Below are 16,311 nucleotides of genomic sequence, written 5' to 3'. Positions count from 1 at the left end.
GAGAATGTCACCAGGTTTGATGTTCACAGCCAGAGGGGAGGGAGGTTCCCATGTGTCGTGTTCAAGAGTTATTGAGCTGGGCTTCGTGCTCAGCTCTCTGAGCACTTCCTGCATGGGGTCTGTGCTCAAGAATTGCTGCTTACAGACCTGCCCGGGCTTCTGGTCCAGTTTCCTTCCTGTGACTGAGATTAAACACTCTAGCCAAAAGCAACTGAGGGAGGAAAGGGCTTATTTGGCTCACACTTGCAGGTCGCAATCCATCATCGAGGGGAGTCAGGGCAGGAATTTAAGGCAGGAACCTGATGGCTGGCTTGCTATTCTAAGCAGCGTTACCTCCAACACACACAGCCAGCAGGAACTGTGGACGGAGGCTGCTTGTTAGTTGGCATACAGGTTCTGCTTTCTCACACAGCCAGACCAGGACTACCTATCTAGGGTAGAGCACTATCCACAGTGGGCTGGGCCCTCCTACATCAATTAATAATCTCGACAACCTCCCCATAGGCACACTCACAGGCCAATCGGATCTGGGTGACTCCTCAACCGAGACTCCCTTCTCAGGCAACTCTATGCTGTGTCAAGTGGGCAGGTAGAGCTGACCAGGAAACGGTTTATGGAGGGGAGTGACTTTGCCAGAACCCAGAATTCACAAGACCTGGGTGGGATCCTGTCTCTGGTCCGTGCTGCCCTTCACTCTCCTCCCTGTACGGACCTCATCTCTCTCTCCCTGTACGGACCTCATCTCTCTCCTCCCTGTACAGACCTCATCTCTCCTCCCTGTGCGGACCTCATCATTCTGATGTCATTTGCCTTTTTTCTTTTTAAGGGCTCGTCACTTAGGTTTCCTCCACAGGCCACACCAGTGCAGACCTCAGTCCAGGACACCTGCTCTGTACTGTCACTCTATCTCATCCATGTGGCAAACTATTATTAATATTATTAATAGTCCTTTAATAATTATCACTGAAGGGGCTGGAGAGGTGTCTCAGCAGTGAGCAGCACCGTCTGCTCTCCCAGGGGACCTACGTTCAGTTCCCAACATTCACATGAGATCTGTAATTTCCGTTCCTGTAGATCCAGTACCTTCGTTAGCCCTCTGTGGGCACCAGGCACACACGTGTGCTCACACACATACACATGTAGACAAAACACTCATAGACATAAAATATTAAATATTTTTAAAAAGTAGCATCAAAGGGCCAGGAGGTGGTGGTGGTCCCAGGATTCAGGAAGCAGGCAGATCTTTGAGTTTGAGGCCAGCCTGGTCTAAAGAGTGAGTTCCAGGATAACCAAGTTACATAGAGAAGCCCTGTCTTGAAAAAACAAACAAACAAACAACAACAAAACCCACTAAAAATAAAAAAGAAAGAAAATATCATCGTAGCCAGATGTGGTGGCCTTTCATACCAGCACTTGGGAGGCATAGGCAGATGGAGCTCTGACTTCAAGGCCAAGTTGGTCTACAGAGTGAGTTCCAGGCCAGCCAAGGCTACACAGGGAGACCTTGTCTCATTGTTATTGCTGCTTTGGTGGTAATGAAGATTGAACCCCGGGTCTCCCACATGCTAGACTCTGCCACTGTGCATGCCCCCAGCTCTTCACTGGGAACCACTGGATTCCGAGCTAGCTCTCTGCCACTGAGCTGCGCATCTGCCACTTCTCTCTTTTCTTTGAGACCGGGTCTTCAGGCGTTACTCGAGCTAGCCTTGAACTTGCTCTCATGCCTAGACAGGTCTTAAACTTGAAGCCCTCCTGTTTCAGCCTCCCTAACAGCTATGCTTACAGGCCCACACCACCAGGCCCATCCCACAGAGGGTTCACAGTGGACAGAAACTTTTCCACCCAGGCTAAGGGTGGAAATTCATAGTCAAGCCTCCAGGGGACCATGCTGAATCCAATGAGGGATGAGAACTAGGTATCTGAGAGGACATTCGGGGAGCACCATGGCTCATGTGCCTGTTCTGAGCTTGATTAGGATGTCTAAGCTCAGTCGCAGAGAGCTCTGGAATGAATGAAGAATGTGCAGCCGGGGTGAGACAGGCCTGCAGTAGGAAGGGAGGTGGGGTGCAGCGAGTATGGCAGTGATTGCATGGAGCAGCCGAGGCAGGGAATGGGGACCATATAGCTCTCCCAAGGCTATGGGTAGGGACGAGCATGGAGGACAAGGCTGAGCTGTATTCCCTTCTTATCAGACACTTAGCTATGGCCTGTGCTGAAAAGTCAAGAGTTGTGGCATAGGCCTGTAATCCTAACCCTTGAGAGGCAGACTGAGGCAGGAAGATGAGGAGGTCAAGGCCAGACTTAGCTACTGAGTGAGTTAGCAGTTAATATGTGCTGCGTAAGACCTGGTCTCAAAAACTAAGATGAGCAACTGCTTTTGCAGTGGGTTGGAGAGATGGTTCCTTGGTTGAGAGTACTTGCTGTTCTTACAGAATGTCTAAGGGTGACTCAGAACCCAGAGTCACAACCCAGTGCAGAGCTCCGGTCCCTCATCTACAGGAAACTGCACACGACATACACAGATGCACACACCTAAGTAAAAACTAAATGCGAAACTTCTATTTCTTAAAGAGACTGCTTCTGTTAAAAGGTACCGACTCCTCACCTAGGCCCAGAAGGTGAAAAAACCTGAGGTCAGCCTGGCATCTCCATTCATCTCCACTCGGCCTGTTTTCTTGACTTTGAGGCAGTCGCCAGCTCTGCAGACAGGCGTGTCAATCACTTCAGATGCGTCCATCTGAAGACTGAGGATACTGCCCTTCAAGGCTGAAGGTAAGGGGTGAGGAGTCACCGAGGCACCTTACTGGTGGCTTTCACAATGCCATTCCAGAACCCTCAAAGACATCTGAGGTCCTCCAGTTACTGTCCAAGTCTGCCATCTCCCTGGATTCCAGGGACAGCGGAGCTTTAAAGATGACATCCCCTTCGAAGCAGAGGCAGTCACCTGAACCAGTGTGTCCCTCAAGCACTAAAGGTTTTTCTGGATCACCTCACCTTGCAGAGCTGAGGCAGCCATCAACCAGACTGTGTTTGGACCAGGTCTGTGTAATCACGCATGCATGTTACACCCCCTGCCCCATTCTTCCTCTGCTTAAACCTAAAGTTCATGTCAGTACCCTAAGGACGGTCTGGGGGTCATGAAGACACACAGAGAGGCCCTTTATCTGTCTTTCTTCCAGACATAAACACTGGTTAAATCTCTGCTATCCCCATCCTTCTTCTCTTTAATTGTGCTGGGAAGGTGGCCAAGGCTCGTTTGCTGGGACCTTTCAAGCCAGAGTTTTAACACAGGTCTTATGAGCAACAGGGGCTTTTCCTAGAAAGAGGCTCAGTTTGCACAGTGCTTTTTGTCACACAATTGTGAGGACCTGAGTTTGATTCCTAGAACCTACGCAAAAATGCTGGCCACAGTGGCTTGTGCCTGTAACCCCAGCACTGGGGAGGCAGAGAGAGGCAAATCTCAGGGGTGCACTGGCCAGCCAGTCTACCTAAAGCCATGAATTTTAGGCTCAGTGAGAGACTCTGTCTCAAGAATAAGATGGAGCCAGGTGTGGTGGCAGACACACCTAATACCAGCATTCTGCAGGCAGAGGCAGGTGAATCTCTGAGTTCCAGGTCAGCCAGGGTTATGTCGTGAGACCCTGTATCAGAAGAAGAGTGCTGGAGGAATGAGCCTCTGTCTGGTTTTGGCTGGAGAAGGGGGATCCGCTAAATCTGTGGAGGGAGGGGTCCACTGGAGTCAGGTTACACTGTGCCCTTGTGTCCCGCTAGCCTCTGTTGCCATCTTCAGGTCCCCTGGATTACACCACTCCTCAGATTCCCTCCCTGCCCCTGTCCTGTGGCTATGTGCTGAGGACCTGTCCCACTCCAGGAGAGTGGCTATTACATTCCTGACTGAGGGGCTCTAATGTCAGCAATTTACCTCCTGTGATGTAGTATCCCAGTGGCCACTGGCAGGACCAGATGGCACAAAGTGGGCTATGTCGCCCCCTATCGCCTGATGCGCTCAACATGAGTCAATTAGGTCCAGAAAATTTAAATCCTTCTCTCTCTCTCTCTCTCTCTCTCTCTCTCTCTCTCTCTCTCTCTCTCTCTCTCTCTGTGTGTGTGTGTGTGTGTGTGTGTGTGTGTGTGTGTGTGCGCGTGCATGCCTTGTATTCCATGTTGGGGAGCAGAGGACAACTCACAGGAGTCGTTTCTTCCCCATGCTGATCCTGCGGCTGGAACTCGGATGAGCAGGCTTGACCCCATGTGCCCTCTTGTTAGCTCATAGCCCCGCAAATTCTGTTTTTGAAAGAGACGATTGAGACTGGGGTGGGAGGCAGAAAGTTCAAGGCTATTCTGGGCATGTGAGACTTACAAAAAGGGAAGAGGGCTGGGCATGGAGCTTACCTCTAGATATTTCCTGACATGCAGAGGCTCTGGCTTTGGCTTCAGTGCCCAACACTGAACAAAACCCAGCAACTGGCTTTATATGTGGCATTTAGGATCCTTGTTCAATTAGAAGCTGGGATCTGATTCAGTATAAAATGTTGGGAGAGTGTGTGTTCAAAATTAACCCTTTGCACTTACCTCAGGCCCAATGTCACCTGACACAAGTCCTTCCTTCACTGGGACTCACAGACTAATTTCGGTTGTGAGTCTAGCCTTTAATGTCTGATCCATCTCTCCAGCATGCAGAGACTAATTTTGAAGAAACCCTGGGGATTCATTCCACTGTGGGTAGAGCAGGCTCTGAGAGGGGATCATGCTACTGTGTCTGACTAGGAAGATGGTCTGGAAGCTTCTGGTTATCTCTAAGCGGCTGAGCTGAAGGAGCACAGCCAAGCCCAGGTCTCAGGCTGCCCATAGGTGGTAAGAGCCATCATTTGTTCCCAACAGGGAATCTGGCTGTGTGGCATTCACACGGGCACGTTTTGTAAGAACACAAAGAGCACGTGAGGCATGGGGCCAGCTGCCCACAGGAAGGGACAGGAGAACGGAGACAACATGCTGAGACAGACAGGTTAAGTATCTCAGTCGGTCATCAGTGCTGGGAGTTAGAAAGGAGAGAGCAAAGCCCCGGAACCCACCTGAACCGAGGAGCACAGCTGGAGATGGTGCACACACCTGTCAACCCTGCTCCTAGACGCCTGAGACAGGGGGCTCTTAAGTTAAGGCCTATCTTGGCTACAGAGTGAGTTCTAGGCCAGCCTGGGCAACTCAGTGAGACCCCGCCTAACAACAGAAAGTAAAAAGAAGGCTAGGATATAACTTAGTCATAGAAAAGTTGCCTAGATTCCCCCAGTGAGGGGCTGGGGTGTGGCTCAGTGGGAGAGCACCTGCCTAGAATCCAGGAGTTCAAGGCCTATTGCATAGCAAGATCCTGTCTCAAACAATAAATAGCCAACAAAACAAGAAAATAAAAGAGAGAAAACATTATTAGTTCATGAACTGTAACAAAACTACCTTGATTGTGCTGGACAGCCTTGATGCTCGGCTATTCAAACATCAGAGGGGTAGTTCATGTCAGGGTAGCATGACACGCGGGACCTCGCAGGGCTTATTGAAGTGCTTCTCTGGGGCATCTGTTGTGAACCATCCTGCTGAATTCAGGAAGAAAGTCACGAGGTCACCTATATCAGGTGCCACACACGCTCTGCAGGCCTAGCTGTATCAGGACGTACATGAGACCTCTCCCGTATTCTTTAACAGCGGCAAAATGCTCTCCAGGGTGGCCCTGCTTTGATTTCTTTTCCCAGTTCCTCTGAAGGACTTCAGATCCTTTTCTGTTTTATCACTCCGTCAATCATGGCTGAGCTGGCCTTTCATCACTGTGACAAAATGCCCGACAGAAACACAAAGACAAAAGGGTGCCCTCTGCTCAGGTCCCAGAGATCTCTGCATGGTCAGGTGGGCCTGGGGGGAGGCAAAATGTCATGGCAGCTGGAAAGCAGGATGCAACAAAGCTGCTACCACTGGTGACCAGAGAGAAGAGGAGGAAGGGACAGGGCAAGATATTCCTGCAGTGACCTCTTCCAGAGGCCCCACCTCCTGTAGCTCACTATCTGAGGGCACCAGTGTGTTAGCATGGCTGAATCGGTGCCCTCATGATCAGTCACCTCTCAGCAGTGAGTAAGCTGGGGACCAAGACCTCAACACAGAGGTCTTTTCACCAAAAAGACACATTCCAACAGTAATAACGGTATAGGGTGAACACCCTTTTAGTCCGTGTCACTGTTTTAGAGAACCCTAGAAACAGCAATGATGGGCTGCAGAGTGCGTATCCTTACTATTTTTAAACCTTACTTTATGTGTCTGTGTGTGCATGTGAGTACAAGGTGCCTGCAGATGCCTGAAGAGGGTGGTGGATCCCTGGGAGCTAGATGGAGTCACAGGTGGCTGTGAGGTACTTGACATAGGTGATAGGAAGGGAACTTGGGGTCCTCTGCAAGAGCAGTACTCCCTCTTAATTGAGCCATTGCTCTTGCCCCAACTCCTTCGGAAACAGGGTCTCTTGGTATAATCCTGGCTGTCCTGGAACTCGCTATGTAGACCAGGCTGGCCTCAAACTCAGAGACCTGCCTGCCTCTGCTTCTGAAGCACTAGGATTAAAGGTGTGTACTGCCATAGCTGCACCCCCCATTTTTAAACAATTATTTTGTGTGTACATGGAGGTTCCTAGGTGACTGTAAAAGGAGGCAAATTGCCAATCAGGATAGGAAGACAGAGGTTTGGGGTGTTGGTCAGGTTCTCAGGGCTTCTTGTAGCTCTGTCCTGAGGCTGATGGCAGCATCAGGAATATCTAGGAATGAACTGCTCAGAAGATCTCTTGCCCTAGCTCTCAGCATGTACCGTCTTCTCCAGGCAGAGGCCAGCCTGGTTCCAGAGAATGAGCTGCTGGCAGACGGGGCAAAGCCAGCGCCTTTGTTTGCATGGGGGGGGGCACACTAGCCCTCAGCGGGTTATGTGGCCTCCATGGGTCCTTACCTTGGAGTGTCTTCAGGACATGAATGCCCTTGAGTGGTTCTTCAGTGGTAGGAGGTTAGGAGAGGGCTAAAGGGAGGGTCTTCCTGAGAACCCAGGGAAACCTAGCTAGGTGACAGGTCACAGAAATCTAGCTGACTAGAGGCATCAAAGTTTGCTTCCAAGCTGCAAAGTGGAGGCCAGTCACTCAGCATAAGAGTGAGTGCAGTCTACATGCTGCTGGGAAAGTGGCAGTGAGGCCTCTGAGAGGGAGGGGCACTTCAGCCCCAGGAGGAAGCACAGGACACGGGGGGGGGGGACTCCAGGGGTACAGCGGAAGACTAAAATTGGCTTCCAGTTTCCAATGAACTTGTCTGCCCACACTCCCCACAGAGAGGTACCAAGAGCTCCTCGGTAAGGTGATTGGAGAACCTGTGGCTCTAGTTAACAGATCTAATTCCTTCTCACTACTTCCTGCAAATGGCTTCCCTTTGCCTCATCACAGACTTACGAGTTGAGTGCAATTCACACAATGAATCTGTATTTCATACTGCTAGGACAAGAATGTGTTTTATTTACAACAAAAAACAATTGTAACATAATTTTCTTCAAAATAACCCCAACAGAATACACAAAGCCATTTCTATCTGTACTGACCCCCTAACATCAGCAGCTGGAAAGGGGCTAGACACACACTACAGAGCAGTTTTCTGCTGTCAGGGACTACCCTGTGTTACTATGTATGAACCTGGACAGACAGGCTGGCAGGGCTGGCAGGGTGCTGCTATCTTCCAGGGGGCGGCTGGAGCAGTGTGAACTAGGGAGCTCTGTCCATTCCCGCTACAGTATGATGGAGGAGTCCACTGGCCCTTTTCTTGCAGTGGCTGACAAACCTAGGAACGAAACAGAGTATGAGGCACATACCAGGACCTGCAGTCCCAGTAGAAAGTAGCTACCACAGGACGCCAGAGTGTGGTGTCACACACAAGGACAGAGGAAGTTAGGTCCCAGGTGAGTCTGTGGTCCAGGAAACAGGCCTAGTTCCCTAGTGGGTGATACAGAAGCCAATGTTGTTAAGTATGGCTTCAGGAAACCAGAACCAACGAACATGTTGCTCAAAAAAAAAAAAAACCCAAAAAACCAAAACCAAAACAAAACAAAACAAAAAACAACAGTAAAATACAGAGGCCTCAACTTCAGACTGTCAGGTCAAAAAAGGACCAAGCTTCATTTTCCAGATGAGGCTCTCAGAGGTTCAGTTTTTCTTCTTTTCTTTTTTAAAAAATTATTTTAATTTTAGGTATACAGGTGTTTCACATGCATGCAGTGCCTGCAGAATCTCTGGAATTGAAGTTACAGACAGTTGTAAACTGCTATATGGGTGCTGGGAACTGAATCCAGGTCCTTTGAAAGAGCAGCCAGTGTTCTTAACAGCTGAGTCACCTTTCCAGGCCCCAACTATTTTTTCCAAAGAGCACTTAATCTTTAAACCACCCCAAGATGGGATGATACCCATTAAGCCACTCATGAGAGCTGTTTCTCAGTGGATACTGCAACCCACTGGCATGGTCTTGGCACCTGATGATGTCAACATCCACACTAGAGGTACAGGAAAACCTCTCTGTGCTATCTTCCTATGCAGATGGTCAATGTACGACAGTGTGTGTGCGTGGGGGGCAGAGACTCATCTGTACAGGGGCCTGGGCTTCCTTCCTTCCTCTACATAGTGTGGAGAGAACGGAGCTGGCGGACAGACACACGTGCAAGCTGCTGCACACTGGCAGCCTCAGTTGAATCTGAAGCCTTTCATTAACAAGTGTCCCATCAAGCAGTTGCTCAGGGAAAGCAGGATGCACTCAGGGAGGCTGCTGCCAGCTTCCGAGAGACCACACATTTATTCCTGCCACACAAGAGTCAACTACATAAACCATAATCAATCAAGTGGGAAGAGGGGAGAAATGGGTCTTTCTGCTAGAAGGTATTTGGTAATCTTTTTGATAAATGTCCTTAGGAAAATCATTTATTTAAACTAATATTGAAAAAGAATGTCTAAACTCAAAGCCAGCACCATGGCCAATGGTGGAAGCGATCTCATTTCAGCATGCAAATGCCCAGTGCATCCTACAAAGTTGATGGCATAACACAGCTGGCTGACAGCTCTCAGGTAGCTAAAGCAGAGAGAGAGATTAGTGGACAGTACTTGCCCCATAAACATAAGACCCTGTGTTTGATCCTTAGACTGAAATAAAACCAAAACCAAAACACCTCCAAAACCAAAAAAACCCAACTACTACAGTGCAGTGTACATATACATCTGTAATCCCAGAGCTGGGAGGTAGAGATGGGTGGGTTCCCTGAGGCTCACTGGTCAGCCTACCCAAACTGGCAACTCTAGGGTCAGTGACTTGTCTCAAAAATAATAAGGTAGATGTGAGGTGCGGTGGCACATACCTTTAAATCTAAGCTTTGGGAGACAGAGACGGGTGGATCTCTGAGTTCTAAGCTAGTCTGGGCTAACTAATCAAGCACTATTTCAAAAATGAAACTGTGATGGTTTGAATGAGAATGTCTCCACTGGGATCAGAGAACGGGATATTTGGTCCCTAGTTGGCAGCACTATTTGGCAAGTTTAGGAAGTGTGGCATTGCTGGAGAAAGTATGCTACTGGGAGTGAGCCTTGAGGTTTCAAAGCCGTGTGCCATTCCAGCTCACTCTCTCTGCTTCTTGCTTGCAGTTCCAGAGGTGAGCTCTCAGTTGTTCCTGTCACCATGCTGGCTAGCACATTCACCGCTGTGATGGTGAAGGACTCTTACCCCTCAGGAGATGTAAGACCAAATAAACCCTCCTTCTGTAAGTTGCCTTGAGCATGGTTTTTATAACAGCAACAGAATACAAACTAATAAACAAAACAAGTGTCAAAGGTTGCAGAGGTAAACACTGAAGAAGACAGCTGTAGAGCAGACTCTCTTGACAGTGCCAAAGGGACTAGGAAGACCAAGTGGGAAAGCAGGAGAGATGGCTCAGGGATTAAGGAAACTTGCTGTGATTAAAAAAAAAAATCAAAACCCAAATATTTCCCATGGATCTAACACATACATCAGACATGGTGGGAGTCATGTCTCTTTTTCAGCAGCTTCTCACTCCTTTTATCAAGAAGTCAAAGCTCTATCAAACAATTCTAGTTAGCACAGATACAAGCTCAATCACTGTCAACTCCTGTAGTCTTCATTCTGATGACTTCTGGCAAATGGATCTAACCCACATATATTCCCTTGATTGTTTTACATCTGTTCCTGTTTTGTGCCTCTTCAGACTTCATCTCTTCTATAGCTCAGACACACACGTCTGCTTGAGCTGTTTGCAGATACTGCTTTCTCTGTAATGGGGAGTCCCAAAATGGATGGAAATCGACAGTGGTCCTGCTTACATATCTAAAACTTTTATCGCTTTTGCCAACTTTGGGAAATTCGTATCTCTCATGGCATTCCTACAGCCCTCAGCACAAGCCATAATCAGTGCCCCATTTACTACTCAAAAATCAAATACATAAACAAGGAAATGTAAGGGATCAACTGCTCTGGAGTAACTCGCTAAACCAACTTAAAATTTTTATGTTGTTCCTTCCAATTTCCCTAACGTCTGCAGAAAAACATAATAAGAAGCTTAACCAAAACCAGTGATTTTATATAAACTCCCTCAAGGGCCCAAGAAATGGCTGGGCTCTGTTCTACCTATTAATCAGAGCTGAGGCCCTGCATCTGTGCTTTCTCCTATAGGCCCTCTCTCTTGATCCCGAGAGGCACGACTGGTAAAGCCATAGGAGCTGGTACCAGAAGACAAAAAGGAATCGTTTTTCAGCTTGTGTATTAACATGATGAATGAGCTGCTGCAAGAGCCAGCAAATACTACCAACACCTTCAACCTCCAACTACCATCCAACCTGGGGAGACATCACACACCCAAGCAATGCAACTCAACGTATCCTTGGGAACACTGAGTCTGGAAAACAAAACAAAACAAAATCCTGAAATCCATTCCTACATAGTACCCATGTAATAAGCTGGGTGACCTGTGCATACCTAGGACCCCAGCTCTGAGTGGGGTGGATATAGGAGGGTTCCTAGGGCTTGCTAATTTCCAGGTTCACTGACAAAAACGAGAGCTTCAAGGCTATGCCTTGAAGCAACGGGCAGAGAAAGATGGAGAAGGACTCCAGCTCCCGGTACCCCCTGCTTACTCAGGTGCACACACCCACACAGAGACATGTGTGTATATATATAAAATAATTACATCTTTTTGTTGTTTTCCTTTTCCAACAATAATTAAATATTTAAAACCCCACAAAAGAATATTATAATACTCATAGCATAAAATATGAGGTAGTTCTTCATGTGTTGACTTAGAAATGCCCAAAACACATTTTACAAATATTCTAGTATGTGATATATAACTCTATCTGTGGAAAAAATAAATACAGAATATTCCTTTACATGTTGTTGTGATTGAGTTAACAAGGAAGCTGACTGGAAAATAGCTGGACAGGATAAGGTTAGGAAGGAAAACCACACTAAGGGCACTGGGAAGAAGAGTGGAGTCAGGAGTCACCAGGAGACATAGGGAGAATAGTAATATATAGATTAACAGAAATAGGTTAATTTAAGTTGTAAGAGCTAGTTAGTAATAAGCCTGAGCTATTGACTGAACATCTACATTAAGTTTCCCTGTTGGTTATTTGGGAACTTGGTGGGAAAGAAAACTGTACCTACAAATAAATACATACCTAACATTTAAAAAAATTATTTCTTTTGTTTTTCAAGACAGGGTTTCTCTGTGTAGCTTTGTTGCCTGTCTTAAAACTCACTCTGTAGACTAGGCTGGCCTCAAACTCCCCCTGCCTCTTTCTCCCAAGTGCTGGAATTAAAGGTGTGTACCACCACTGTCTGGCATATTTAAAAATTTTAAACAAGGGGCCTAGAGAGATGGCTCAATGGTTAAGAGCACTGACTGCTCTTCCATAGGACCTGGGTTCAAATTCCGGTCCCCACATGGCAACTCACAATTGTCTGTAGCCCAGTTTCAAGGACCTGACACCCTCACACAGACATACATGCAGGCAAATCACCAATGTACATGCACTTAAAAAAAAAAAGAGGCTATTAAAATTTTTTTCGACAAAAGTTTCAACAAAAGACACAGGGAATATCAGTGCTAGTTGCCTCTGCAGAGCAGTCTTAGGGCCTGGGGAGACTTATTGTCCCTTTTTAGATAGTTGGTTTAAAATATTAAGCATGGCCTATTTTCTCAGAAACCAAAAAGTGAGTGCAACAGCCAGCCAGCCACTGTCAGACCCTCGTGGGTGTACTGTGCAGCCATGCCAGCCCTTTACCTTTGGGTAGAAGGCATGGAGAAAGGCTTAGTGATCACCGAGGGAGGGAAACTGCTCTGTGTCAGATGCCAGAGATTCAGTGTGCTCTGAGCATGGAGGTGGTAAGGTCCCTGTAGACACCAGGTCTTTTGTGTGGCTGAGTTGAATTTACAAATTGGAATTCTTAGCCTGAGAAGGAGTCAGAAGAGAATTGCTCTCCTGTTTCACTGTGAAAACTCAGTGTGCACAGCACAGAGGTGAGTGTGAGAGAAAAACCCAAGGACAGCGACGCCAGAGACCCATAAAGACAATGGGAGTGACACAGCCTGGTCCAAGGGCAGACTCCAGCTGAAGCTATGAATACGAAGTAGGCTGTTTCCCACGGCCTCAGGAAAAGGCACACAGGCTAGCATGAAATAGAAACTCAGGGGTGATACCATCGGTGTCCACAGTTGTCACCCAACACAATGAGCAGTAATCAAAGAAGAGTGTGAACATGTAACAGAGACAGGATGGAGAAGCCATGTAATCCTGTCACCTCCAGCTGCAGGTTGCAGATCCAGGATGTTTTCAGCACACGGAATCTGAGGACAAAGAGCTGGGGATCAGGGCTGGGAAGTGGCATTCAGTTCTCACGGAGGTAGGGCTTCCAAGACTTTCCTGTGGTTCTGTAACAGCCACTCAGTCCTGAGCCAGGCAGATGTGAACATTACTAGTGAGAAGCCTCTGGAACTATTAGGGGTCACCGTCTTTTGAGAATGTGAGTGATGCTGGATGCAGGCTAAGGCAGGAGGATCTCAAGTCTATGGCCAACCTGGACTATATGGCAAGACACTGTTTCAAAACCCAAACTCCACATATGAAAGCAATGGCTCTTACTCCAAAGCCCTAGTGGAGATACAGGGTGTGGGGGTGGCTAGGTGGGAAAGCATCTGCCATTAAGCTTTTGACATCTTAGTTTGACTCCCAAGCAACCACATAAAAATTTAGGCATGGATCTAATCTGCATGGGAAGTAGAAAGTAGAAAAAGGCAAGATCTCCTGAGTAAACTGGGAGCATGGGGACCTTTGGGGGAGGGTTGAAGGAGGAGGGGAGAGGCAGGGAAGGGAGCAGAGAAAAATGTAGAGCTCAATAAATATCAATAAAAAATTTAAAAAAAGTTAGGCACGGTGAGAGACATCTGAAACCTCAGTACTAGAGTCCAGAAATAGGCAGGTCCTTGGGGCTCAAAGTCAGCCAGTTTAGCCAGTCAGTGAGCTCCAGTTTGAGAAACACTGTCTCAAAAAATAAGGTGGAGAGTCATTGAGAAAAATACTGCATTTCAATCTCTGACTGACAAATACGGATGGATGCATGTGCGGACACATACAGGTGTGCATGCGCACACATGTGCACACACGCACACACACACATACAGTGGAGATTCAGACCTTCCCCACTGAAGGAGATGTAACCCATCACTGATGCTGTGTTCTGGCCACATGGTCCTGAAGCTGACTTTCCTACCTTGCTAGGTCTCCTCTACTTGCTTCTCCAGCATGGTCAAGGGTGCCAAGACCTCAGTCTCTTCCTTTGAGTTGGGCATCAGTTTTGGGGAACAGTTCAACTTCACAAGCAAGTACTTCCTAGTCCCTTTTCACAGCACTGTCCTACAACATTTCCTCCAACAGCAGGAACTTAAGGCCCAACCACCACACATTTCAAAACAAGGGTCACATCATCTAATTGTGTTGCTAGCTACCATCTTGATGTTCTCATGGTTATATCTTGAGAAAGATAACTAATGCTGGGACCCAGATAGCTGTAATCATAAGGTGACCTACCCTGGGGTCAGAAACAACAATCCCAAAGCCCTTAGACCTCTGGGTCAACATCTCCAGGAGGGGCATTGGACTGTGCTTTGCCACCAGAGTAAGGTCCCAGCAGTGCCAGCTCAAGCATCCTGCATTGTTTCTCCATGCCAGGCAGTCTGGCTTCTGTTCCCATCATGCTGCCATTATCACCTTGGTTCTTTATAGTAAATTTGAATTCAATCCTCCCTCAAGGATGTCTAACCTCAGGGTACAGCATTTAATTGAGGATAGCTATGGATATGGCTTGTGAAGTTACCTGTAACACTGAACTCTAAATACTGTCATTCAGTGTGGTTCTCATCACGAACTCTGCTGGCAATGCTGCATCATGATGTAGAAAGTCTGCCGGCCCCTGCAGACGCTGCTCCCTGTTCCTAGTAAGAGCTCACCGAAGGCTGATGCCCACTGTGGGAGTGGTGGTGTATCTAGACTTGTTCCTGAAGCCTTTGAATCTTCTGGGGCCCACTCTGCAAGACCCCATGCAAGTACAGCTCTCTTTTCCAGGTTTTCTGATAAAAGTTTCATTTCTACATTTACTTATTTTGTGTAGGTGTGTATTATGTGGGTGAATGTGCATGTGTCACAATGCACATCTGGAGGTCAGAGGACAACTTTCAGGAGCTGGTTCTGTCTACTATGTGTATCCTGGTGATTGACCTCAGGTTATGAGGCCTGAGTTTATTGGTTTGGATGACAGCCCCTCCCCATTCTCCTGAGTCCTGCACCTGCATGAGCTCTGGCCCTCCTCTCTCCAATCCGGCTTCCTCTCTGACTCTCCTCCAGTTCTCTACTGGTCACTTCTACCTTCATATCCTGCAGTATCTCAAATTCTAAAGCTACAAACTAAACACGGTAGTCCTGAGCTGGGAGGGACCAGTTGCACAGCTGGGGTCTGGGATCCTCCTCTATTCCTTTCCTCAACTGGCTCTGCCCAACAGCAATGGTGAGATTCTGTGTCTGGCTATCCATCCCTCCTCACTATACCACTTCCTATGCTCAGGCCCTCTTTTCCTTTTTGTGAATGGCACGGATTCCTGGTTCCAGTCTATCTCTTCCCCATCTCTCCTTTCAGTCACCAGGAAGGGTCTATACATTAGAAGAGAATGTTGTAGAGAAGAGTGCTATGTTCTTATTCAGGAGAGCAAGGATGAAGCTTAAGGTGTCAGGTGCCTGGTTCTGAGTTACTACTATATTAGGCTGGGGAGTTCCCAGGAGATGAAGACATGTAAAACAGTCCTCCAGAGCTGGGCACATGCCTTTAATCCCACCCAGTACTCAGGAGGCAGAGGCAGGCAGATCTTTGTGAGTTTGAGACCAGACTGGTCTACAAGAGCTAGCTCCAGGACAGAAAAACCAAACCAAACCAAACCAAACAAAAACAAAAAGCAAACAAACAGTCCTCCAAGCGCCTCTGGATATTTTTTCCCTTATGCACAATAAAAAAAAACCATTTTCCCTTAACAATGGGACAGCCATGCCAACAACTCTTCACTGTGCTTCCTTACATGTGTCTGGTGCTAAAGCATGGGAAGTGCACAGTGGACCCTTCCCAAGGGGTCTTCCCTCTCTTAACGGAATCAAGTTGCTGATTAGACTCTTCTAAAACATTGTTTCTGCTGACTTCTGCCACCCACCATATTTGACTTCAAATTCTAGAGTCCGCCTCTTCAAGTGCTTTCTTCCCCTATCTAACCATTCATCTTTCCTCACCCACTCATAAGAGTCCTCTCCATTTCTCTCTGGCTCCTGGAGTCTGTCATGCCCTCCTGGGCGCTCATCCCATGGAAAGGCTCTATGTCTGCTGTGGGCTTCTGCTGTGACTCAGGGCACCTATCTGCTAAGGCACTTACCCCTCCCCTCTATTGAACACTCCCTCTGGTGGACCCCTAAGCCTCTCATCTCTTTGTTCTGTTCCTCATGGGTGACTTCTTTTCTGCTTGCTCTCTTTCTCAGCTCTCACCTGTCTCTAACTACCAGCTCTTCCCATTCAGACCCCTCACCTGTCTTCTCTAATCTCTTTTCTTCCTCAGACTCAGGGATTTCATTAAACCTTCGCTGTCTTACTGCAAATGGCTTGACCAGAAAATGGCACACTCAATTTCCAAACTATCAAAGATTGTAACAACTCTTCCACTGCACAAGTAAAT

The 16,311-nt window shown here is 47.6% G+C and overlaps 1 protein-coding gene across 2 annotated transcripts in view; it reads right to left on the bottom strand.

The window, feature by feature from the left end:
* Nucleotides 1-7,496: 7,496 nt before the first annotated feature.
* Nucleotides 7,497-16,311, bottom strand: part of Fkbp6 (FKBP prolyl isomerase family member 6 (inactive)) — a 46,290-nt gene continuing 37,475 nt past the window's right edge. For both annotated transcript variants that reach the window (XM_048433832.3, XM_048433833.3), the window contains one exon: nt 7,497-7,838. The gene's annotated coding sequence lies outside the window, so the exon portion shown is untranslated. The remainder of the gene's footprint in view (nt 7,839-16,311) is intronic.

Source organism: Myodes glareolus, chromosome 2 (assembly GCF_982192425.1).
Source record: "Myodes glareolus chromosome 2, mMyoGla1.1, whole genome shotgun sequence".
Lineage (NCBI taxonomy): Eukaryota > Metazoa > Chordata > Mammalia > Rodentia > Cricetidae > Myodes > Myodes glareolus.
The sequence above is the reverse complement of the archived record's forward strand: the minus strand, read 5'-3'. Positions and strand labels throughout refer to the sequence as shown.